The sequence below is a fragment of the Notechis scutatus genome, chromosome 1 (assembly GCF_049901735.1).
Source record: "Notechis scutatus isolate UNSWTSFEM ecotype Mainland chromosome 1, rNotScu1.2, whole genome shotgun sequence".
Taxonomy (NCBI): domain Eukaryota; kingdom Metazoa; phylum Chordata; class Lepidosauria; order Squamata; family Elapidae; genus Notechis; species Notechis scutatus.
In genome coordinates, this window is record NC_142009.1 from 146,366,164 (window position 1) to 146,392,760 (window position 26,597).

The 26,597-nt window shown below is 45.5% G+C and overlaps 1 long non-coding RNA gene across 1 annotated transcript; it reads left to right on the plus strand.

Moving 5' to 3' along the window:
• Positions 1-57: 57 nt before the first annotated feature.
• Positions 58-26,035, plus strand: LOC148133033 (uncharacterized). The gene is made up of 4 exons (XR_015746097.1): positions 58-191; positions 316-391; positions 24,014-24,098; positions 25,947-26,035. It is a non-coding gene; the product is annotated as an uncharacterized LOC148133033 (long non-coding RNA).
• The last annotated feature ends 562 nt before the right edge of the window (positions 26,036-26,597 follow it).

The window sequence follows — 26,597 nt, forward strand, 5'->3', positions numbered from 1 at the left end:
GAGCCGAAGCTGCCCCGTCGCTTTCCTTCCGCTTGGCTTTAACTTTATGCGGAGGGAATGCAGCGCGAAGCCTGGTGCAAACGCTGCCCGACTTACGAAGCCAAGTGCACACAGTGCTGGCCCGGGGTTGAGTGCAGCGCCAGCTGAATCGCCCACAATTGATTGCATCCCGCAACGCCGAGCGGTAAGGCGTTTCTTGCAGTGGCGGCGGCTTGCTTCAAGTAAACGCTACACCCAAACCCGTTATGGCTGAGCGTGGGGCATCACACCAGTCTCGGCCATCGGCATGTCTTCTCTCCTCATACCTATAGGAAGAAGCGGGAACAGAAAGAGGGCCGGACGAAATACCCCTGGCTTTTAGCAGTTTGCAGTAACAAACTACTTCTCAGAAGTAAGCAGTCTCTGAAAATATGTGCCATAAGCGTGCACAGAGTTGGGTTCTTCTTTCTTTAATATCTCCTGAATTGCTTTATCCCAAGACCTCTGGAGACCTATTTATTTTTCTCCTGCCTTGATTTTTGAGTCATGTCAAGGCCACATACATACAGTACTTAGTGCTCCTATTATCCCCACAACAACAACAACTCTGAGAGGTGGATTTTGCTGAGAGAGGCTGGCCCAAAGCCACTCACCTGGTTTTCTAGCAGAAGAGTGGAACTCATCTCCTATTTCTTGCCCAGCATCTTAGCCATTACATCAAACTGGCATACTGACATATAGCTGTATGGACTCTGTATACCCCAACCAGGAAATGATGAGGCATAGCACTTAAGAGAATGAGAAGGGGGAATAGTTTAAGCCTCCTATCCCCTAAGAAGCACCCTGGGTGCTGTAACTTGCTCTGCAAACTCAACAAACTTCACAGGTTTGTTGGGGATAATTCAGAAGCTAGGAGTATAGATGCTGCCTTGCACTGAACAAAGGTGAGATAGAACACTTTTCTGAATTAACCTATTTTACATAACAGTAAACTCAACATAAATGCACATCATACTAGAGTAAAATGTGGCTCCCACAACTCTGCAGGTACAGGTTAGGCTACAATCGGAGGCTGCCCCAAAGTCTCGCTGTGAAATGAATGAAGATTAAATCTGCATGTAACCCATCCTCATTAAAAAACTGCCCATTACTGTACATCAAAGCTGCCTAGGTTACTTTGGCACATCAGAATAAAATCATATAAGCACTTCTTCCTGTCAGGAAAAATACAATACAATACAGCAATTAATTACATGCTGCTCTTTCACTTAATTTCTGTTACCTGAAGTGAGGGCCTTACATCCTTGCAGATTCTGTTGCCCACCTATAAGAATCCCTGATGCTGATGTTGCATATGAAAAACTTGAATGCCTGTACATTTTCATTTATTTTATTTAGTGTATGGCATCTACAATGGTCATGCAGTCACTGATATATATACACACACACTCATATACTCACACACACTCATATGTCCACACATCTATCTCACCTGAAGCTTATATGGGCATGGCCTATCCTAATTGCTCAAACATTTTTGGAAGACAAGAAAAGGAGTGGATGGATCTGTTCCTGGGAGTCAGGTTGCATATAAATTTATTCCTTAAAATCAGGAGAGTAACTTTCTTTCCAATTATATAGGATTATCCTTTTTGCTTTGTCCCAAGCTCAGTCAAATCAAAGCTTTCTTCAATTTGACAAATCCCAGAGTTTAAAAATATACCGTATATACTCGAGTATAAGTTGACCCGAATATAAGCCAAGGCACCTAATTTTACACAAAAAAACTGGGAAAACTTATTGACTCGAGTATAAGCCGAGGGTGGGAAATGCAGCAGCTACTGGTAAATTTCAAAAATAAAAATAATTAATTTGGGAAACGATCTCACTATCATGAAAGGTTTAATTGATTCACTAACCCAAAAGAAGAAGATGATGACGACAGCGGGAGGCAGGAGTCACTCTCTTCCCCTCCCTCGGAGGCCCCCTGAGTCAGGAGTCGCTACCGCCGGTGCGGCCCCAGTCCTGCGTCGCCTCGGGAAGGAAAGGCAAAAGCGCTTTTGCCTTTCCCTTCCCGGCTGCTGGGAGTTGGGCTGTTGGGAGTTGCTGCCGCGGTGCGGCCCCAGTCCCGCGTCGCCTCGGGAAGGGAAAGGCAAAGCGCTTTTTGCCTTTCCCTTCCTGGCTGGGGCTGTTGGAAGTTGCTGCCGCTAGTGCGGCCCCAGTCCTGCGTCGCCTTGGGAAGGGAAAGGCAAAGCGCTTTTGCCTTTCCCTTCCCGAGGCGACACAGGACTGGGGCCGCACCGGGCAGCAACTCCCAACAGCCCCAGCCGGAAGGGAAGGCAAAAGCGCTTGCCTTCCCTTCCCGAGGCGACGCGGACTGGGGCCGCACCGGTGGCAGCAACTCCCAACAGCCCCAGCCGGACACCTGAGCGGAACCCGGGCGGAACTGCCTGTTGCCGCCGTGGGCGCCGTTGTGGGCGCCCGGCTGCCCAAGTAAAGAACAGGGCTGCGCCGGACCATCGGAGAAGCGGAGCAAAGCCGGACACCAGCAGCCGCCTCCCTCGGCGCAGAAAGCCTCCCCCAACCAGCCGGCCGGTCTCCTCCTCGGTCACACAGAACAAACAGGCAAAGAAGGAGGAGAGCAGCTGGCCAGCCGGGGGAGGCCTCCCGTGCTGCGAAAGAGGCAGCCAATGATCTCCGGCACCGTCCTGCTCCACGCGCTGGCTGCTCGGACTTGCCGGGCCCGGCACATAGAACAGGGCAGTGCCGGATGTTGGAGAAGCCGAGCGGAGCCGAAGCGACATCGGCTCGCGTTGTTTTCTGAGCCTAGAGCCAGGGCGCTTTCATTGCACGGCGGAGCTTCTTGTCTCGGGAAAAACCGGCCGTCGTTGCTGCCCCCTGAGGGGAGGGCGATTCTGGGCTGCGCGATTGGGGGACTTCGTGGCTTTGGGTGGGAGCGAGGACGGACGGAGTCTGTGAAGTGGGGCTTGCCTGCCCTTGCTGGCTGCCTCTGCTTCCTTAGGGGCGGGGAAGGGGGCTCATCTGGACCAAGGGTGAGTCTCCCCCTCAGTTTCCCCTGAAGGATCTTCCGTCGCTTTTGCCTTCTCCCTACATCTTCCCTCTGTTAAAATTCCCCCCACACACACACACACACACTTATTTTCGGGCGGATAGATTTCGTGTCTGAGCATTCTCACATGACGGTGGGTCTTTCCCCCCCCCCTAAAAACAGTTTAAAAAAGAAAAAATATATCCTCATGCAAGAATTTTTCTGCTTCCGATTACCCCCATGCTTAAAAGTTGCAAAGGAAACACGGAAGCAGGGAAGCGCCTGCCCAGCTCCGGAGCTCCACACCATTTTTTTTCAGAGGGGAATCTGACTCGGAATATAAGCCGAGGGGGATTTTTTCAGCACAAAAAATGGGCTGAAAAACTCGGCTTATACTCGAGTATATACGGTAATCCAACTTGAGATCTTGATATATAATATTTCACCCCCAAATTGTGCTATTTTTAAATTTGAAACAATGCAATGCAGAACAAGACCAAATCAAGTAAGTTAAAGAACCTTTGCATTTCTTCTGGTGCCAAGATAAGAAATCTAATGTCCATCTGTTTTAAATATGCTTTGAGGAGTCCAATAAACTCAATATTTTTAGATGAATTAGTAGCCACTACCCGTTTCCATCACAAATGTGCCTTCTGAGTGTAATTTTCTGCCACAGTTTTAAAATGTTATTTTCCACCTTATATCATCTTCAGCATTCTTGTGTATTTTGGCTGGTGTGCTTTATTTTATTGTAGCCCAACCTAGCACTTCATTGCTTACTTTGCAGAGGGAAGAACATCCCCTTAAATGGCAATTAACATTAATACTACAGACTAACCTCTGCATTTTGAACCAATTGAAGTTTTTAAATTTCGTTTTAAAAGGGGGACATTTTTAGTATGGCATACAATATTCTTAGATGAATAAAGACAGATATACATGTCCCAGGATAATGTTGTAAGTTCGAATCCGGGTTGGTCGTCAGAAACAGACATTTACTCTTCCCAGTTTTTGGACTCATACTGGAGCCCATCTTCTGAGACAGACAAGGAGACTCAAACTCATTGGTGCAATGAATAAAGTCATACATTCAGTGTAAGATTGCTGGCTGTACAGGTACAAAGGTAGCCAGGAAAATGATTGAAGCCTGGGAAAAGTGCCCCTTGTCACTTAACAGGAGTGCTGATTTACCACCAGCTTATTAAGTACTTAGGAGCTGAGGGCTTGGCAACAAAAGGAAACAGCCAATCGCCAACCATCAACATACAAATCAACCAATAGGAAGGCACCACATAAATACGACTCACAGAATAGCCCAAAATATATAGTCCAGTAGAGAAAAGTTCTCTGAAGATGGGCTCCAGCATGAGTCTGAAAGCTCGGAAGAGTAAAACTCTGGTCCCGGTGACCGACCCATATTCAGTCTTGCAATATTCTTAGAGATTCCTGAAATTTTTTTTCCCCAGTCACTTGAAGTAGAAGGTAGAAGTGTTTCATTCCCGCTCCCACTGTATCCTGTGAATCATGAATACAGAATCCTTATCAATTATAGGAATCTTTCTGTACACGTGAGGGCTTCCACATGAATTTTTTTTTTAAGTTTTAAAATAAAGTTTATTTAAGTTTCATATATTTAAAACATTTAAAAAGAAACAAACAAACATATAAACAAATATGCATACACATATACATTTTGCAGCAGGTATTGAGCATTAGTTACATTTTTCTTTTTTTCCTTTTACCCCATAACATTGACGTGAACTACCTTGTTACAATACCTTCCTCGTTTTTTTAATGTTTTAATTTCACAGAATACTTTATAATTAAATGCACGTCCTTCATAATTTTATACCTTATTCAGTTATCAAATGTTCCTTTTTCTTTAACCATTCATACCAACAGTTCTAAACTTTGTAGTATTCACTATCTTTGTTGTTTTTTAGTAATTTTGTTAGGCTGTCCATCTCTGCACACTCGTAAATTTTTTTAATGACCATCTCTGAAGGGACAATAGACAGTTTCCAATTTTGAGCATAACTTATTCTGGCTGCCGTTATAATGTGCAAGATTAAATATTGATTTTTTTTTTCTATTTTTGAATCTATCATGCCCAGCAAGAAGGTTTCGGGTTCAAATTTTACTTCTTGTTTAGTTATATTTATAATCCAATTTTTGATATTTTTCCAAAACTTCTGCGCATATGGACGTGTCCACCACATATGAAAGTATGTTCCCTGGGTGCAGTTACACTTCCAGCAGTTTGGGGGGAGGTTCGGGAACATCTTAGCCAGTCTCGCGGGTAGCAAGTGCCAACGATACACCATTTTATAGAGATTCTCTTTGTACGAGGCTGACATAGTTAGTTTGTAGTTTATTTCCCAAATATGTTCCCACTTGTCTAATTCAATACTGTGGCCCACATTTTTTGCCCAAATTATCATACACTCCTTGACTGTTTCTTCTTTTAATTTATAATCCAATAGATATTTATAAATTTTACTAATCAGCTTTCTTTCCTCTCCGTGCCAAATTTTATCTAATTCTTGGTATGTCATATTAAAACCAAATTTATCTTTTTTATAATGCGATTGTATCTGCGCATAGGGCCACCATGCTATCTCTTTTCCTTGAATTTGTATTTGATTCCCACCCTTTAACTGTCCAGTTTGATATAATAGATCTTTATATCTTACAATATTATCAAAATCTGAAACATTTGGATGTGTAACTGCCTCCATTGTAGATAACCACAGTGGGACCTTACAGTAATGTACTTTTTTATCTTTTCCCAAATATTTAGTAATACATTCCTTATATAATGCCTTTGAAAGTACAAGTGGTGTTTACTCTTTCCATCCCACATAAATGTGTGCCATCCAAGTTGGAGATCAAAACCCTCTAATGTTAAGATCCTTTTATTTATCAAATTAACCCAGTGTTTAAGCCAGGTTGCTATCGCAGCATAGTAGTATGTTTCAAAATCTGGAAGACCAAAGCCTCCTTTCTTTCTATCATCCTGTAATAATTTATATTTTATTCTGTGTTTTTTCCCTTGCCATATAAATTTGGATATAAGTTTAGTTCTTCAAAAAAGCTTTTTTCCAACTTGATTGGCACCGTCTGAAATAAGAACAACAATTTTGGCAAAATATTCATTTTTACTATTGCAATACGACATAATAGAGATATTTGTAATTTAGCCCAATTATCTAAGTCTTTAAATATTTGGGTTGTTAATTGATCGTAATTACCTTTTTTTAATTGATGAGCACCTAGCTGTCAGCCATACCCCCAAATATTTTACTTTATTTACCACCTGTATCCTTAATCTCTTTGTTAGTTCTTCCTTTTGTTCATTTGTACAGTTTTTTGTTATCACTTTTGTTTTTTCTTTATTAATTTTTAACCCTGCCACCTTTCCATATTGTTCTATTTCTTTCATCAAGATAGGTGTCGTTTCTAGGGGATCTTCCACTATAAAGGCCATATCGTCAGCAAATGCTTGAAGTTTGTACTCCTCTTTTTTAACTTTTAACCCCCTGATCTCTTGAGTTTGTCAGATTTGTACCAGTAGTGTCTCTTCTGCTAATATATAAAGTAGGGGAGCCAAGGGACATCCTTGTCTTACACCCTTATTTATCCTTATATTATCTGTGTTTTCCCCATTTATTAATATTTTTGCGGTTTGGGTATTATATATTGTTTTAATAAATCCTAAAAAAATTTCACCAAATTTCATGCTTGTCAGTTGTTTAATAAGAAAATTCCAATTCAAATTGTCAAACGCCTTCTGAGCATCTAAAAACATCAGTGCCATTTTTTTAGTTGTGTGTACTTCATAGAATTCTAAAACATCCATAATTATTCTTATATTTGTCTTCATTTGTCTATATGGCAGAAACCCATTCTGGTCAGTATGAATAATCCTACTTAATATTTTCTTTAATCTTTCCGCCAATGTTGTGGCCAAAATCTTGTAATCTACGTTTAAAAGTGATATTGGCCTATAATTTTGATTTTTTTGTGGGTCCCATTGCTTTTTGTGAATAAGGGTTATATATGCTTTGGTCCATGACTTTGGTATATTAGCACTATCCATGGCTTCATTATATAGGTCTGTCATTAATTCCTCCAATAACTCTTGAAACTCCTTATAGAATTCAGACGAAATTCCATCCGGGCCCGGGGTTTTATTTAGCTTTGGGCTCCAATTGCCTTTCTAATTTCTTCTGTGGATATCTTGTTATTTAAAATACATTTCTCTTCATCCGTAATTTCTGGTAATTTTTTTTTCCTTCAAATATTGGTTAATAAGTTCTTCTGGTACTTCTTCTTGATGGTATAGATTTGTTAAAAAGTCCTTAGCAATATCTTTATTTTCCTTAGCCTGAATACATACTTTCCCTTCTTGGTCTTGGAGAGCTACAATCATTCTTTTTCCTTGTTCTTTTTTTATTTTATGGGCTAACCATCTCCCTGGCTTATGTGCATTTTCAAAATAATTTTGTTTTACTAATTTAACTTTTCGGGCCAGGTCTTCCTGCATACTTAAATTTATCTTATGTTTTACCAAATCTATTTCTTTACTAGTGTTTTGATTATTCGGATCAATTTGTCTACTTCTATATCTAAGTTTCTCTCTCCACACGTTTTGTTGTTGTCTTTATTCTTTTTAATACTATAGCCAATAGTTAAACCTCTCACGCAAGCTTTTGTTGTATCCCAGAGATTTTGAAGGGACGTATGCTTTCTCTTATTTATTTCAAGAAATATTTTCAATTCTTTTCTCACCATTTCAATATATTCGTTATCTTTTAATATACTATTATTAAATGTCCATCTTCCAACCATTCTCTTTCCTTTCCACTTGATTTGAATAGGGTTATGATCAGCCCATACATTTGGCAAAATCTCTATATTTTCAATGTTTTCCATTAAGCCTGGGTCCATCCAAATCTGATCTATTCTAGACCAAGAGTGATGGGGATTGGAAAAGAAAGTATATTGCTTTTTGGTTGGATATAGTTCTCTCCATACATCCTTCAAGTTTAATTCCCTCACCGTGTTATTAAAAGAAGATGGGAATAGTCTCCTTTTTTTTTTTTTTTTTTTGGAACTTTTATAGTCTTTGTCCTTGTCTGAAACAGCATTTAAATCTCCTACAATACATACATTTGTATATTCATTTTCTACTATCTTATGATGGAGTTTATTATAAAATTCTTTTTGATTTACATTCGGGGCATATGCTGTAACTAACAAAGTCTTTTTCTGGTTTAATATTATTTCTATAAATAACATTCTTCCATCATCATCCTTATATACTTGTTTGTGTTGCAGCCAATCTTTTATATATACTACGATACCCCTTTTTCTTTGATTTGAAAGAGCCCAATACATTTTTCCCAAATTAGTATCCTTTAGGAGGTCTGCCTGTTTATCTATGATGTGTACTTCTTGTATACAAGTTATGTCTGCATTTTGTTTTTTTAAGTTTTTCAAATGACTGTTTTCTTTTTAATGTTGAGTTTAAACCATTGATATTAATTGAGAATAAGGTGATTTCTCTGTTCGTGTTACTGTCTGTGTAGAGCATTTTTTGTTTCTTTCCTTGTTCTGGGTTCACTTGTACTTGGTCTGTTGTCCTCATCTTCTCTAAGTTTCTGAGATTCTGACTGTGGTGCAAGTTCTTTCTCTTTGGAGAGTTGTTCTTCCTGACTTCTTGTATTTAAATCTTCTCCACTTTCACGTTCTTCCTCAGGTCCCAGATATTGCTCGCGAAATTGATGTACTTTCTCTATTGTATCAATTTTATATTTTTTATCCTGCCATGCTACTAGGAGCCCTTCTGGGGTGAGCCATCTGAACAATATACCATTCTTAATTAACTGAGATGACAAAAACTGGTAGCCCCTTCTTTGCTCCCTAACTCTCCTGGGTATTTGCTTCAACATTACCACTTCAAGATCTTTATATATCAGTGGCTCGTCTCTGGTCTTGCCGTATAGCATGTTTCGTATTGTCTTTCTCACGAATCGGATGTGGACTTCTTGGGGTAGTCTGTGTCTTCGGGCGTAATGCGTGTATACTCTGTAAACCTCATTGATGTCATTCTCAATTTCCTGTTTGTCTTTCTGTAGGGCTGTTGCTATCAAGTTCGCCATTATTTCACGTAGATCTTCCTTTTTATCTTCAACAACATTCTGGAATTTCAAATAAAATGATGCTTTTTCTAGTTCTATATGCACCACAGAATCCCGAAGTTCACAATATAAAATTTCCCAATTTTGTTCCAATTCCTCTAATCTCTTTTCCACCACCTCAGTTCTTGCCTCTACTGTGTTTAATTTTTATTCATTTTTTGTCATTGTCTCCTGCAACTTTCCAATTTTACTATACAAATTTTGTATCTTGTTCTTCACTCCCTATTTTTGTTCTCATTTCTAATTTCATGTCTTCGTGATTCCTCGCTATCAGTTCATGGGTTTTTACCATCATTTCCTGCATCATGGCAAGTGTTGACTGTACTGCCTGCAAACTTTGGGCGGAACTTGTGTTTTCCGCCAATAACATTGCATCAATCAATCTCTGTCCCAGAGGTGAAGATGTCACTTGTCGTGTCCGTCGGAGGAAGGAAGCTCGGAGTCAGTGACTGGTTTCAGCTCTTTATTGTGCTCCGTAAACAGCTTAAGCTTGCAGGGAAAAACAGCGGCTTTTTATTCCCAAGCCGCGGCCAATGGCACCACTTCGAATCTCCCGCGATTAGTTTCCACCAATCGCGGGGGATTCGCAACGGGCCAATCAGTGCGGCTCGTTCGACCAATCCGGGTGCCGTGCGCTTTGGCCAATCGCGACGCGGCGCTTACGAATATGTAAATGACTGTACAGAACACCCCTCCCCTCTTGGTTTGGTCCTACGTGACGTAGTCCCGTAGGTAGGCGGGGCTCCGTACTTGCCTACTGGACCTGCGCAGGTTAGTTGTTGTTTGGCTCCCGGCCGGTTCGGTCGGGTCCTCTGTTTCTCCTGGTCTCGTCGATGGAACCGCCTGGAAGGTGTTGCCGGGCCTCTTGTTGCAGCTCCCTCCCGGTCTACCCGGGTCGGTTGAGCTGTGACTCTCGCCGCTCCCGCCTAGTCTTTCTGGGCTGGTTGAGCTGGCTGTTTCTTCCTGGTGAGGCTTCGAGCTGGCTGTTAACCGGTGAGTATTGCCGGTTATCTTCTATTATTTCTTGATTCCCTGTATTTTCCCTCCCCTCTTGGTTTGTGTTAATGGGGTCGTCTGTGTTTGATTGCGTGTCGGTTGTGTTTCTTGTCCTTGATCTTAATTGATCGATGTGGCGTTTCCATGTTTGTCCGTCAGTTGTCTGCAGTCGGTACGAGTGGGGGCCTGTCAGTTGGGTTATGGTTGCCGGTACCCATAGTGGGTCTCCGGTAAGGTTTTTTGCGTAGACTGCGTCGCCTGGTGCAAAAACCCGGTGTTTGCTTGATGAGTCTGGGGGTTTTTCCGGGTTGTATGTGGGGTGTAGTCTGTCGAGTGGGGACCTTAGTTTTCTCCCCATTAGTAATTCTGCCGGGCTTTTGTTTGTCGTTGTATTTGGGGTTATATGTTGTATCAGAAGCATTTTATTTATCTTTTCTTGTATTTCCCCGTGTTCGATTTTTTGGAGGTTTTTTTTTGTAAATTGAACCATCCGTTCCGCCCTACCATTAGCCGCCGGATGTGCCGTCGCTGTCAGTGCGTGTCGTATGCCCGTTCTCCTGAGAGCCGTTCGGATCATCCAGAGAGTGGGAGGTGCTTCAGTCTACGCGTTGATGGCTGAGCTCAATCACTGAGGAACGCTCCGCCCTCCATCACGTGGCTCTCTTGCGTTCCCAGTTTGCGCTCAGCCGTCGTCAAGTTAGGCTGTGCATTTCTCACTCCTTGGCCGATCCAAGACTGCTCTCAGGTTTGAATCTATTTATAGAAAAAAACAAGTTATTTTCCTTAGCCTTCTGGCGCAGGACTGGGGATTTAAGGGGAGCACGTTTCTTTCGCCCCCAGGGGTTGTAGAACGGCGACTTTCGCGCTTCCGGCGCTAATTCCCCCAATTTGATCTCTTGCCTGCCGTTTCTCTCGCTGCGCTTGCAGCAGCTTTACTGATCGCACTGATAAGTGCTGCTGGTATTCCCCCACACAAGCGCCCGCTCGCCCTAAGAAGGGCGAAAACTTACTGCTTGGCTTCCTCGGCCTCTTTTAAGGCCGGAGAAGTAAAAACTTCATTGCCCTGAGCAGCCCGGGACTTTAGAAACGTGGGCGATCGCCTCTAGGCGCCCCCACGTGGCGGGCGCCATCTTTAAAAAAAAAAAAAAGATTGAGGCCTCATAGCCTGCGAAGTAACTGGCCCTAGCACAGGCCTCTCAGCCTGTAGGGCCTTTGCTAATTGGTACAATTTAGTAATTGTTGGCTTCCGCAGCACGCTCAGGGCAAGTGATTGCAGCCTATCCCTCCCGGTTGTTGCCTGGGAGCTCCAGCTGCCAGAGGCCTCTCTTCCAGCCTCAGGCGTTTAATTCGGATAATTGGCAATCTTTCATTAATAGAGTAATAATAATAATATTAATAATTACAATAATAATAATTATAATAATAATAATATTAATAATAATCATATATTACTAATAATAATATTAGAACAAGAATATTAACAATAGTTCTAATTCTAATAGACATTGGAATATCTGCCTGTATGCAGGTCTAGATATTTCCTCATATATAGGTTTATATTTATACTCACATATAGATAGACCTGAGTGAGTTTATTCCTGTAATTTTTTTCTTATTGATATTGTACCTTAGCATTCCAAGTCTCATTGGATTGTTATCCTGCTTGTGCAGATAAGTATTAAAATTATTTCAACATCTATATTACAGAATTTATACATCTAAATTCCAAAAGGGGGTGTGGGCCAGCTGAAAGGACACCCGACCTTTGTTGTAGGTCGAACCCTTGGCGAGCCAACCGCCTTTAACTGTATTACTGTCCTTTCTTGTACAATGGCAGATGACATTCCCACCAAAGGCCCTTCTTTGAAGGCCAAATCCAAATCCTACCACCTGCGCAAACAGGCTAAGGAAACTCCCAAGGAAACTCCTAAGGAAACACCTAAAGAGACCTCTAAGGCTTCTCAGAGAGACGCCCTACGACGTCACAGGGCTCTCGAGAGGGAATTTGACAGGCGGTCCAGAGAGACACAACCAGTACTTCCAGCACCCTCCGCTCCTTCTACCTCCAGACCCCCCCTCCTCCAGATTGTTTTTCCGTCTCCAGGCGCAGCCCATCCCAGGGACACCAGGCTCCCGGCCCATCAACCAGACAACCTCCTGAAGCTACTTTCACGCCACGGCCGCTGGTCTTCGCCAGGAGGAGGCCCCTCATCCGAGATCCCTGCGCACACACAGGCATTGATGGAACGGGCCATTCGCCAGGGGAGAGCAGAGGGCCTTCAACAGATGTCCAGGTCTACTCCCCTCACTGGCGCCCGAACACAACCCACCATCAATGAGGTCCTCGCCTAGATCGGACCCTACTGTGGTCAGGTACCTTCTCAAGGGGCAGTCCTCTCCCAGAAAGGGACCCGGAGGAGGATATAGAGTATCTAGACCAATTTGGGGGAAGAGGAAATGGAATGGGGTCTATGCAACAAGAGGAGCCCCTATCGGAGGTAGATCCTATGGAGGGGACATGTCCGAGGATGAGGGCCTCACCCCGGACCAACCCACTGTTGCGGGCCTGTTCAAGCCCCACATGTTTAAATCCCTTTTATTCAAAGCCAGGAACATCTCTGGCCTGTCGGTGCAAACCTCCTCAGCTCTCCCTCCCGGCAGAAGGTCAGGAGGACGCCATCTTTAGTCAACCCGTGGTGGAGGCGGAGGTAATCCCGGCTCCACCCCTATTTCATGACCTGGTCTCAAATCAACTGAATTCTACTAGGGCCCCTCCCGCCCCATCCAGCCTGGACAGGAGGTTCTTTAACCTCGAGTCGAGTTTCTGTGACTTACTCAACACCCCGAGGTGGATGAGCCCATTGTTGGGTTGGCCTCCTCGTCCTCCCCCAGTGACCCCCTAGAGGCTCTGAAACCCGAGGACAAGAGGTCCGAGCTCGCCCTATGTAGAGCTCACCAAGCAGACTCCTGGGCCATTAGATCAGCCACTGCGGCTTTCTTTCTTCACCAGATCCTCGATCCGGTGGCTTCGGCAACTGAAGCAACATGTTCCCCCTCCAACACAAGGGCTCACCAGGACATAGCAAAACTGACGGCCGCGGCGCAATTTTCAGCTGACGCCACCTTCCATGCGGTCAAGTTCTCTGCCCAGGCAATAACGTCCCATGTCACTGCTCGCCGCCTGCTCTTAAACACTGGCAGGCGGACGTTAAAAACAAAGTTAAGCTGGCTACTGCCCCCATAAAAGGGGACAAACTATTTGGCACGGCTCTGGACCCTTGCTATCTGAAACCCGGAGCAAGAGAAAATTTCTCCCTCCTCTGTTTCGGAGGTCAGAGTCTAGAGGCTCCTCCCGCCCTTTCTACCAGTCTCCCTTCCCGCCAAGTACTCGAGACCCCCCTCCTCCCGACCGTTCCAGCCCCAGGATCGAACCGATCCGGCCGATAGGAACAGGAGGGGCAGCGGCTACAGGCGCCCTTTCAGGGGCTCAGGAGGGAGGCCCTTCCGGCGTAGATAGATCCCATCCCTCCCCCCATCGGCGGACGCCTCAAGCACTTTGCCGACCGATGGGACTCTTCCACCTCTGATACCTGGGTCCGTGATACCATCAGACTCGGCCTCACGCTCGAATTCAAGAGCGCCCCCTGACTTCTTTCTGGCGTCCCCCTCAAGGGACCCCATCAAACGCAACCTAATGGATTCAGCAATCCATCATCTTCTCCAAATACAGGCCATTCAACCCGTCCCACCCTCCCAGCGGGGCAGGGTTCTACTCCCACCTTTTTGTAGTCCCCAAATCCTCCGGAGGATGGAGGGCCATCTTGGACCTTAAACGCCTTAACCGTTATCTGGTCTATCGCAGGTTCAAGATGCACACCCTGCAGTCCATCCTCCTCAGCATCCGCCAAGGGACTGGCTATCCTCCATAGACCTCTCCGAGGCCTACCTCCACATTCCAATCCGACCCTCCCATTTCAAATTCCTCAGGTTCTGCTACAACCACCGCCACTTCCAATATGTCGCCCTTCCCTTTGGGCTAGCCTCTGCCCCGAGGACCTTCACTAAGGTCCTCGCGGCCCTGGCGGCTCATCTCAGGAATCTCCCGGTCCGCCTCCATTGCTACCTGGATGACATCCTCATCCTCTCTCCCTCCAGACCCCAAGCAGAGAGGGACATCAGGGTTACTATCTCGGCCCTCCAAGACCATGGTTTCCTAGTTAATTGGCAAAAGAGCCAACTATCCCCATCTACAAGGATCTCCCACTTGGGGGCTGTCATTGACTCAGTGCAGGGTAAGGTGTTCCTCTCCCCGAGAGATTCCTTAGTATCCAGGAAGCCGTCAGGCATATCAGGCAGCTCCAGGAAGGTTACAATTTTAGAATTGTCCAAATTACTGGGTAAAATGGTTTCTTGTATCTCCATTGTTCCATGGGCCCGTTTACACGCTAGACCCCTACAATGGTTCCTGCTCCCATTCCAGCGGACCGGCAGAAGCAACTCAAAGGCCACAGTCAAGGTACCTCCAAGAGTCCTTACATCTCTCCTCTGGTGGACCAGCCCCACCATCAACAAGGGTCACTTCATCAAGGAGCCCCACCGCCTCACCCTACCACAGATGCCAGCCTGTCCGGATGGGGCGCTCACATCCTCTCGCTCTCAACTCAGGGCACATGGTCTCAGGTAGAACGGGGTGCAGTATAAACTGGCTGGAGCTCCACGCCATCTTCCTGGCCCTGCGCAGTTTCCTCCCCCAAGTACGCGGGCGGCATGTCGTCATACTCACGGACGTCACCGCCAAGGCTCACGTCAACCGTCACGGGGGCACTCAGTCCATCCGCTTGATGAGGGAGGCCGAACGCCTCTGCCGTTGGGCAGAGCGCAATCTCCTCTCCCTCAGAGCCGAACACATCTCAGGGGACTCAAACACCCAAGCGGATTGGCTAAGCAGGACCACGGTGGACCAGTCCGAATGGCGCATCCACCCGTCACTATTCAGGGAAGCGACCAGAATGTTCGGTCTCCCGTTAGTAGACCTCTTCGCCTCCCCACTCAACACGCAACTCCCCAGGTTTTTCTCCAGGTACCCTCCCACGGGGCCGAGAATCACGACGCCCCCATTGCCCCTGGCCCACAGGGCTCCTCTATGCCTTCCCGCCTCTAGCCCTGGTTCCCAGAGTTCTCCAGAAGCTCATCTCCGAGAGGGCAGAGCTGATTCTAGTAGCACCCTTCTGGCCCAGGCGCCCTGGTTTGCGGACCTCCGCAACTTATCGGTGGCCCCTCCTGGAGAATCCCCGACCAGGATATCCCTCTCCCAGGGGCCCCTTCAACACCCAGACCCTCAGTGGCTCCAGTTAGCCGTTTGGAGGTTGAGCGGGAACGCTTAAGGAAAGAACGGTTTTCCGACCAAGTTATTGAGACCATTTTAGCCGCCAGGCGGCCTTCAACAACCCGCATATACAACGCCACTTGGAAGGGATTCTGCGAGTGGTGTCATGGTCTCCAGATCAACCCGCTGTCACCTTCCATAGCTCAGGTCTTGGAGTTCCTCCAAGAGGGCCTGAGGAAAGGGCTTTCCCCAACACCCTAAGGCGTCAGGTCGCAGCGCTATCCACAGTCATTGACTGTGATAACCTGGGTTCCCTTTCCCACCACCCCCGTATTCGGGCATTCCTCAGGGGGCCACCAACCTGTGTTCCCCAACCATACACCGATACCCTACCTGGGACCTTAACAAGGTCCTGGTGTCTCTGACTAAGCAACCCTTTGAGCCTCTCAGGAAGCCTCTCTCCAATTCCTCACATTCAAAGTGGTATTCCTGGTAGCTATTACTTGCCCGCCGCATATCGGAGTTAGCAGCCTTGTCGGTAAGGAAGGACCTTTGCATATTTCATGCCGATAGGGTGGTCCTCCGACCGGACCCTACCTTCCTGCCCAAGGTTAACTCGACCTTTCACAGGGCTCAAGAACTCATACTCCCGAACTTCTGTCCCAATCCCTCGCGGGAAAGGGAGAAGCTTTGGCACTCACTGGACGTAAGACGGGCCCTACGCATTTACATTAAGCGTACCCAACCCTTCCGGAGGTCAGAATCTCTCTTCCTTTCCTTCCAGCCCAAATCCTTAGGCCACAAAGTGTCCCCGTCAACCATCGGCCGCTGGATTAGGGCTACCATTTCAAGGCTTATTTGTCCCAGGCACTGCCGGTACCCAGGGGATCACAGCACACTCCACCAGAAGTGCAGCCACCTCGGCGGCTTGGGCCACCCAGGCTCCAATTTCTGATATTTGTCGGGCAGCCACTTGGGCATCCCCTCTCCTTTCATTAGACACTATAAGATTGACACCTTTGCCTCGGCGGAGGCTTCGTTTAGTAGGCGAGTCCTCCAGCGAGTCTTCAGGGAACCTCGGAGATTGCAGGACCAGACGGGGTCCCTCCCGTGGGACAGCCAAGCTTTAGTATGTCCCACTCTCTGGATGATCCGAACGGCTCTCAGGAGAATGGGCGTTGGTTCTTACCTGACACGCCATTTCTCTGGAGCCGTGAGGATCATCCAGCCCCACCCTTTAATTGCCGTCTGGTGGGGCCTTGTTTCGCCAATGACCTATTTAGCATAGGGAGAGCAGAGCAACGTCCTTCTCTTCACCTTCGTCTTCACGCAAACTGGGGAACGCAAGAGAGCCACGTGATGGAGGGCGGAGCGTTCCTCAGTGATTGAGCTCAGCCATCAACGACGAGACTGAAGCACCTCCCACTCTCTGGATGATCCTCACGGCTCCAGAGAAATGGCGTGTCAGGTAAGAACCAACGCCCATTCCGCTAGGAATTTTTCGAATTCTAGCGAGGTGAATTGGGGCCCGTTGTCTGACACGATGACATCTGGGATGCCGTGGGTTGCGAAGAGCTTGCTGAGTACCTTGGTGACAGCTTCTGTTGTGGTGGTTTTCATGTTGCTTACCTCCAGCCAATTGGAGTAAGCATCCACCGTGATGAGGAATGTGTTCCCCTTTGTGGGCCCGGCAAAGTCTATATGGAGCCTGGACCATGGCCCCCTGGGAGTTTCCCATTCTAGGATTGGCGCGGCGGGAGGATTTGGTCTGGTTTCTTGGCAGCGTGAGCACTTGGCCACCCAAGCCTCGATCTGCTTGTCCATGCCTGGCCACCAAGCGTAACTTCTGGCCAAGGCTTTTGTCCTTACAATGCCCGGGTATCCTTCGTGCAGCAATTTTAATACTTTCCCTTGAGTTTTTCTGGTATGACCACCCTGTCCCCCCATAACAAACAACCTTTCTGTAATGACAGTTCTGTTTGCCGGTTCCGGAATGTCCTGAATGATTCATCGTTGCCTTGTCCTGGCCACCCTTTTTCTACCCAATGTAACATCCGCGCCAGACGTTTGTCTTTATTAGTCTCTCGGGCAATGTCTGACGCGGTTATGGGTAGGTCGGGCAATGCCTCTATGCTGAGGGTGGTCGGCGTGGGGGCTGGGTCGGCGTCTAGGTCGGGTAGTGGCGAGAGCGGCTCAGCGCGTCTGCGTGGGTGATCGTCTTGCCGGGTCGGTGTGTGAGCCGGTAGTTGTAGGCGGCGAGGAACTCAGACCACCTTGTCATCCTGGGGGATAGGATGTTCGGGGTGACCTTGTTCCCAGCCAGGATTCCCAGCAACGGCTTGTGGTCTGTGATAATGGTGAATCGGCGGCCGTAGAGGTACTCGTGGAACTTCTTTACTGCTGCAATGATGGCAAGGGCTTCCTTGTCCAGTTGGCTGTAGTTTCTTTCTGGCTTGCTAAGTGTCCTCGAAAAGAAGGCAATGGGTGCTTCTTTTCTGTCCGGCAGGGTATGGCTGAGGACGGCGCCGACGCCAAAAGGTGAGGCGTCGCATGTGACGGCGAGGGGTAGAGTCTCATTATATTGGATGAGGACGGCATCCGAGGTGAGCAGGTCCTTGGTTTTCCTGAATGCGGTGTCCTCACATTTCCCCCAGGTCCATTTGGCCGTCTTATCCAGGAGCCTATGCAATGGCTCCGCTGCGGTCGCCTTTTGGGGCAAGAACACATTGTAAAAATTGAGCAGTCCCAGAAATGCCTGCAGCTCTGTTTTGTTCTTGGGTGTGGGGGCTTCCTTGATGGCTTTGATTTTGTTTTCGGTTGGGTGGATGCCATGTCGGTCTAGGAGGTACCCTGGGAACTCGACCTGCTCTGTGCATAGCTGGCATTTCTCTCTCTTCACTTTTAGCCCGGCCCCTTTGAATTTTTCTAGTACCTCCCTTAGGCAACCCTCTAGTTCTTCCCGGTTGGTTGCCGACACTAGCACGTCGTCGAAATAGGGGACCACCCCTTTTATTCCTTGCAGCAGCCTCTCCATGAGGCTCTGGAAAATGCCCGGGGCCACGCTGACTCCAAACTGGAGTCGGTTACAACGAAACGCTCCCCGGTGGGTGACTATTGTTTGCGCTTCGGCGGTTTCTGCGTCGACCGGCAGCTGCTGGTAGGCTTGCGCCAGGTCGAGCTTCGCAAAGACCTTGCCCCCCCCCCCAGCGAGTGTAGTAGGTGTTGCACTACTGGGACGGGGTAGGCGCTTTGTTGTAGGGCGCAATTGAGGGTGGCCTTATAGTCCCCGCAGATTCTCACTGACCCATCTGGCTTAACTGGGGTGACTATTGGGGTCTCCCATCGGGCGTGGTCGATTGGCTGCAAGACCCCCTGTTTGACGAGCTTGTCAATCTGCTCGTCGATTTTTTTCCGGAGTGCAAAAGGTACCCGCCTTGGTTTTAGGCGTATGGGGGCGATGCTGGGGTCTAGACTGAAGGAGATAGGGGGCCCTCGGTACTTGCCTAGGGTGCCGTCGAACACTTCCTGGAAGTCCCGTGCCAGTTGCTGTTCCCAGTCGGCTTCTGCGATGTGGTTTATGCCCGTAACCTCGATGCCGAGTGGTGCGAACCATTGGAGCCCTAAGAGGCTGGGTCGGTTCCGGTCCACGATTGTCAGGGGAAGCTTTGCGGTGCGGCCCTTGAAAGTTACTTCGAACTGTCCGGTCCCGATTACGGGGATGCGGTTCCCCTGGTAGTCCTTAATCACCAGCTTCTGGTTTTCTAGCCCTCCTTTTTGGATGGTTGGCACCAGCCGCTTGATCTCTTTCCAGGCGACCATGGAGAGGTAGGACCCGGAGTCCACCTCCATCCGGCATGGTTCGCCCTCGATGTCCACTTCTACGTAGACTTTTCGGGCATCGGTGGTTGAGGCGTGACCGATTGTGACCGTCTGGTGGGTTTCCTCCCTCTGGCGTCCTTCCCCGTTTCGTCGCCCCCGGGCGTCTCGGCTCCAGCGGTTTTCGGCTTGGCGGTCTCTGGGTCTGGGGGGTGTGTCATCTCGCCTCCGGTTGCTCTGGTCTCGTCGTCGGGGGCTATAGGTCTTCCTGAGTCTGCAGACTCGGGCGATATGGCCCCTCTTGTTGCAATGCCGGCAGATCGCATCGATGAAACGGCATTCTGATCGAAGGTGGCTGCCCCCGCACCCGGCGCACTGGGGCCCCGACTTACGACCTCGTTGATCTCGCCGGTCCCGTCCTGTCTGTAGCCGATGGACGTCTTCTTCCTCTTCCGTGGTGTCGGAGGCGGAGTCCAGGTCCCCGTGGTGGGTGGTGGTTTCTCGTTGGCTCGCCTCGGGATTTTCGGTGCGGTCCCCGTTGTCTGCTTTCCGAAGCCGGGCTGCTGATTTCCGGGTTGCTTCGGCCGCGGTGGCTTCCGCAAGGGCGTCGGCGAGGTCGATGTCGCCCTTTGCCATCAGTCGGCTCTTCAGTGCCGGGTCCCTGAGGTCTAGGACCACGCGGTCTCGGAGGGTATCATCCAAGTCTCAGAACTCGCACATGCCCCCTAGGTCCCACAGGTCAGTCATTAAATCGCTGACGCTCTCATCCTGCCTCTGGTTCCGCCGGTAGAATTCGTCCCGCCGGATGAGTATGGGCACGGCAGGGGCGTAGTGGTTTCGGAGCAACGGTTCGAGATCGCCCCAGTCCATCACCTTCACGTCCGCGGGCTTTGTGAGGGCTTTGGCCATCTTGAACACCGCGGGCCCGCAGTGCGTCAGGAAAACGGCTCTTTTCTTCTGCCCGTTCGCGTCCTTTAAGTTGCTACTCTTGAGGAACATTACGATTCCCAATCCTCAGTAGCCGGATTGAACGGCGCGGGCGGGGTGATGCTGGCCATCTCGTCGGTCTTTGCTTCCTCGGGACACATGCTCGATGGTTATTCTCTGGATCCCACCTTCGTCGCCAGTGTCGCGTCCGTCGGAGGAAGGAAGCTCGGAGTCAGTGACTGGTTTCAGCTCTTTATTGTGCTCCGTAAACAGCTTAAGCTTGCAGGGAAAAACAGCGGCTTTTTATTCCCAAGCCGCGGCGGCCGCGCCAATGGCACCGCTTCGAATCTCCGCGATTAGTTTCCACCAATCGCGGGGGATTGCAAGGGCCAATCAGTGCGGCTCGTTCGACCAATCCGGGTGCCGTGCGCTTTGGCCAATCGCAACGCGGCGCTTACAAATATGTAATGACTGTACAGAACATCACTGTTGTAGGTTTCTTCCCTGATTCTACATTTGTAGTTATTGTTGCCAATTTAACTATTTGTAAAAGCTCTCTCCAATCCACCATCAACTATCCTAGTAGAGTTAAATAAGAGTTTTCTATTATAGATAGTCCCAGACAGATCTTATTTTCTTAACTGGTCAAATATTCTAAAGTTTAGAGAGTTAAATATTAATTCAATATATATTTAGTTAATCCACTATAAATACAAGTAAGTAGATACCAGTATGTTTAACCAAAACACCAAACCTATATAATCACGTAATTAATGTAAATAGTTAAAGCACCCAGCTCATTAATATATTTAAATATATGAATTTATCTATTTCCTTAAGGATATATATTTAATTGAAGTAAGTAAGTCTAATTTCTTTTTTTTTTCTCTTAGGTTTCTTATATAGTACTTTTAAACAAAAATTGATTGGTATAGTTATCAGTAGAGCAATAAGATGAAAATAAAATACTATATAATTATTCTTTGACCATCTAATTCATATGCTTATAGAATCACTTTCCAACAATTATTCAATTAATCCAAAAAGTTCAATCGGTATTAAGCAATATTCTGTATACAAATTTCTAATATATTTACCTCTATCAAATTAGTTTTCTATCAACATCACTTAAATAGGTTTGTATCTTACCAATATCTATTAAATCAGATCCAGAGATTTTTTTTGTTGTTAATTGTCTTACAACAGCTCTTAATTCAAAATGTCCTCGTTCCAAGTTGCACAGTCACTTTCTCCATTTGTGTATTTTCTTGTTGTTCTTTTATTCCCGCACAGTCACAGTCACAGTCACAGTTTCACTTATGAACCTTAAATAAATCTTTCTTATTTTGTTGTCAGGATTGTCTATTAATATTTATCAAATTAAAGTTTCTTTTCCCCAGTCCTTTCTTCCGATCTTTCAATGTGTCAAAAGTTCGTTCCCAAGTTTTACACTCTTAATTGTCCTTTCGTTTTCCTATACCACTTAATCACTTTCACTTTTTCTTTCTTTCCTCACTTCTCAAATAAACGGACAATAAGGTTCTATAATTCACTCCTCCACTTGCAAAGCAAATGCTGTTATCTCACCCTTCATCTCCTCAGGTTTCACGATTCCATTAGTCAGCATAAATCTCTGCCGTTGTTTCAGTCAGCGCTCCTGTCAAAAACTCCGCCACTTCACCACACCACTCAGTTCGGAGCTTCCTTTACAGTATACATCAATATGCTGAAAATCTTCTTTAAATACGCCTTTCCAGTGCTCAGCCTGCTTTTCCCCTCTTTTCGCTTCTTTTAATCGGCTGGGTTGCTGCGTCTCTGGTTCCGATTGTCACCGTTGGCACGATCTCCCTCTTCTGCCGTTGGTTTTCAGGGGGTTCTTCTTCCCGTCTCCGGGATCATGGCACATCCCCAAGACCTCCGTGTCTTCCCCTTTCTTTTGCCAGCCCCTCCGGGGTCCGACACACTCCAAAAAGCCACCAACTAACAAAAATTGGAATCTTTCAGAGCAGCGATCCGCTCCTCAGCTCCACACCGACACAGCGCCCAACAGGAAGTCCTGCTTCCACATGAATTAAAATCCCAATGCTACTTAATTCTAGCTTGTGAAGTTGGTCATGTGTACACCAATGCAGCATGTGGTACTCTACCCGTGACTTACTAAGTTCACTAGCAAATATCACAAGCAAATCTTAGAAACTGTTCTTCATGAGATAAATGTGACACTCAAAGGCATCTCCTAAAAAGCTCCAGTGTCTCAACAAGGTATAGTTTCTCCTATTGGCTCTGATGAACCTATAAAGCGAAAATGTTCATCTTTAATATGATTTTTTTAAAAAGCAAAAAGAAAGGAAGGTGAAGATTCCATTGAGCTATCTGATCCATGGCCTCACTTCAGCCTCTTTCTTTGAAGTACGCCATTCTCTAAGACCAGAAAAGGAAGGGACTTGATTGTTCAGCAAATGTCTATTCACAGAGAAGACAAAAAAAAAAAAAAAAAGAATTTGGACACCCAGAAGAGGGTGAACACTTGAACATTTGTTGTTAGTTGCGAAGTCATGTCCGACCCATTGTGACCTCATGGACAACGTTTATCCAGGCCTTCCTGTCCACTATCATTCCCCGGAGCCCATTTAAACTCACGCCAACTGCTTCAGTGACTCCATCCAGCCACCTCATTCTCTGTCGTCCCCTTCTTCTTTTTCCCTCAATCTTTCCCAGCATTAGGCTCTTCTCTAGTGAGTCCTTCCTTCTCATTAGGTGGCTAAAGTATTTAACTTTAATATTAACATAAGTTATCTTTCCCATTCTCATGTGAGGCTTCTTTAATGCTTCAAAAAGAGCTCCTTCCTAAGCATTCCTTCTTGTAAAAGCTTTGTAGTCTATTCTTTTTATGTATGTGCAAATCTGTTAGTTGTTACCAATTCACCAGAAATAAAAAAGTACCTTGTGGTGATTCCATCTGGATAAAAGTACACAGGCAAACAACAATCAGGCTCCTGTCACCTTTTATTTACAGTCTATACTCCCAAAACCTATTTTTTGTGAAAGTATCATAATTATATTATGTCTATTGTTGTTTTAATAGCACAAATTATGGCTATGTATCTTAAGTTCATTGTGCCTTCTCTTTAAGGAACGCAGAATATAAGTACCGCACAATATGTCCATTGTGAGTCAAACGGAGGGAGAATATAAGGGAGATTATGAGTATTTTGATACTCATGAATTGAGTTTGGAATCTGAAATGAAACTGAGTGGGCCATCAATTCAACATTCATTGCCACAGTATGACCAGCTTCATTTTTTAAAACTTTCCCTCCCAAAACATTGTTTTGGTTCTTGTTTCTTCTGTTCTGCACAATGAAGCAAAACATCCCATCTGTTTCCAAGCATGCTTAGATCTTTTATTCCCCCCCACTCCCCGAATGATGGCTGTTAATTTTGAACCCAGCATGAAGGACAGTTATAACTGTAAACTCTGATTTGCTGCAATTCCGCTTGGGCACTAAATTCTATTTTATAACTTTCATTTTGATCAAGCTATTAAAATCATTATGTTTGGGGAGGACACAATTTAATCACTGTGCAGATTTCAATCACACTTTCAGATTAAATGGGTAAAAGACTGGGCCATTGCAATCACAGGGCTATGGCAAAATATAAAAAGCTTTTGTGGGAATATTTTTCCTTTGAATATTTACAAAATCTATCCTCTAGGGAGACTCAAACCAGTCCATTAATCTGGTTCCAGTTTGGAAAGTGAAAATTGAAAAATGAAAACTATTGCTTTGGTCAACTACTGGTAGGTAGGATACACACAATGGATATAGTTTGTGTGGAAGCTATTATTTTTAGACATTGTTCCCCCGTCTCCCCCAAAGAAGCTGTCTTCCTGCAAAGCAAAGGGACTGGGCAGGCTTCAACATAATTTATCTTTCACACATTCATGGCAGAGTCCCCACACATAACTTGAAGAAACAATCCTTTTGTGGCAGCCATTTTGTGACAAAATCCACACTAGGGAAAGGAAGAAACGTATTGTATAGACTAGAACAAGTATGAACCATGAAATAATAGAGGCAGGAGTTCATTTGGGAGTGAGGCCTTCTATTCAGGACAAAATAAGAGCTCCAGATATTTTTACCGTTGTAAATTAAGTTAATATTGATTAATGGAGGTCTTCAGACAAGTGTATAAAGAACATTCATGTCATGGCCTCAATATTTAAGTGATATCTCCAGAGGATTACCTATCTCATGCTGCAAGCAACTCATGGTTTCTCCAAGTACTGTATTTAGTAACTCGCAGTAGTTATGGGTCGTTCAGAAATACAGACTATATGCCATGGAGAAAGTTTATATTTTCTATTAAAATCTGTCACCAATTTGATAGCATATAATCAGTCAATCAACCAAAATATTGTTTCAAGAAATGGGTTGTTCCCAGCTCTCTGACACCTATTTATTTATTGTGGGGTTTATGTTAAGTTTAATAACCCACCCCTATGTATCCTGACAATCACTCCTCCAATTAACTAGTAATGAGATTCACTTTCAAGCCTGCCATTTATAGGAGTAGAGTCTAATGCTGGAAAAAACTTAGCTTTGTGAGGTTTACTGCTGCAGAAATGTGTATTCTGTTTGAACTGCTGCCTTTAGGCAGGCAGCCTGCTATGGAATTGCTGGAATTTGAGAACCTTGAAGGAAGGAAAGACATATTTTCTTTTTTCTTTCTTGGACTCAGAATGAGGGAATTTAATTCTGTATCACTATATCTAAGCAGGCAATAAAGGCAGAAAAAGTCGCATTATTCAGAAGCATTGGGGGGTGGGGAGTACAGGAATGGTCTCTGGAGATCTAATATGGGGCCAATGATACAGTTCTGTCTAGTCCCATTCTCTCGTTTGTCTTCTCTTTCCACTGAAAAAACATTACTAATATTGTGATTGCTAATTATGTAATTGCTGCCGTTTCTGACTTTTTAAAATAATCCCATAAGCTTATTGTTCATTGTCCCATGTATTGCCCAGGGTTCTCAGGCATAAGACTCCAAGTGCCTCTGAGACCTTGTATAGTTATAAACACCTGTCCTAATAATTTTTTTTATAAGAACATTGATGGAAGAAATTGTGCAGAATATTGGAAAATTAAAAATACAAGGCAATATTCTCTATTCTGACTACTTTGGGCACTTATAGATAATTTGTTGGCTGGGTGACTTTGGGCTAGCCACTTTCTTACAACCCAACCTACTTCACAAGGTTGTTATTATAAGGAAAATAAGAGGAATAGGGAATATTAGGTATGTTCACAGGCTTGAGTTATTTATAAAAATAATAAAGGCAGGAAATACAAGTACGTATATACATACATACATACATACATACATACATACATACATACATACATACATACATACATACATAGTTCTTCCATTGCCCAATTCTTCCATTTCTATTCAGACTTAATCAGGATGAAGCTGAGATGTTTTAGTTGTTTGCAGAGAACTAGAACCACTCAGCCTTCTTAACAAAGGATAGCACAGGAGGCTGTCAATCAGTCATGGCTGAGCCACTTGAAAAGTACGTATAACTAATGCCTCCTGCTTTCTCAGTGTTTTCATTTCCTTTTCCTTGCTTTTTTTTTTTAAGGAAATGAAATACATGAATTGCTAATGTGCTCAGTTGTATTCAAAACTCCTTATTCTGGCATAGCAGCTGTTTCATGTGCAAGCAATTGGGATTCGAGCAGCTGGATACAGGTGCCCATTGGAACTCCAAGCAGTGAAGAATTGACATTTGCCATAGCAGAAGATTTTTTTCATTGGAGGCTAAATTGCTATTTGTCATGATTGCCCATGCCCCTCAACCTTTCTAAAACTTGCTTCTAAGTTACATTTTTCAGTTTACAGGAGGGGGAAAATATTAGTTTGGGAGTAACCATATTTAATTGGTACTTACGTTTTTGCCCTGACCACACAATTTCTTCCAATGTAATCTCAAACGACAGTCAAAGTCTAAGTGGGTTGTTTCTCTCGAAAGCTCATATTCTTGTTACATCCTGATAGAAGTAGTGCAATTAAGTAAGTTTTACTATAGACTTAACAGTTTTTCTCTGCATGAAGATAAGACCCTTTGGATAGTCCTGCCTTACTTCAAAATGTGTGAAGATAGACAATCATTTTTACATTCCTCTTAAGTCATGCTCTGGATGTTTGCTCAAAGTCCAATTCTGAATATGCAACTGATATATAACATTGTTATATATCTGTATGTGTATGTATGTGTGTGTGTATGTATACA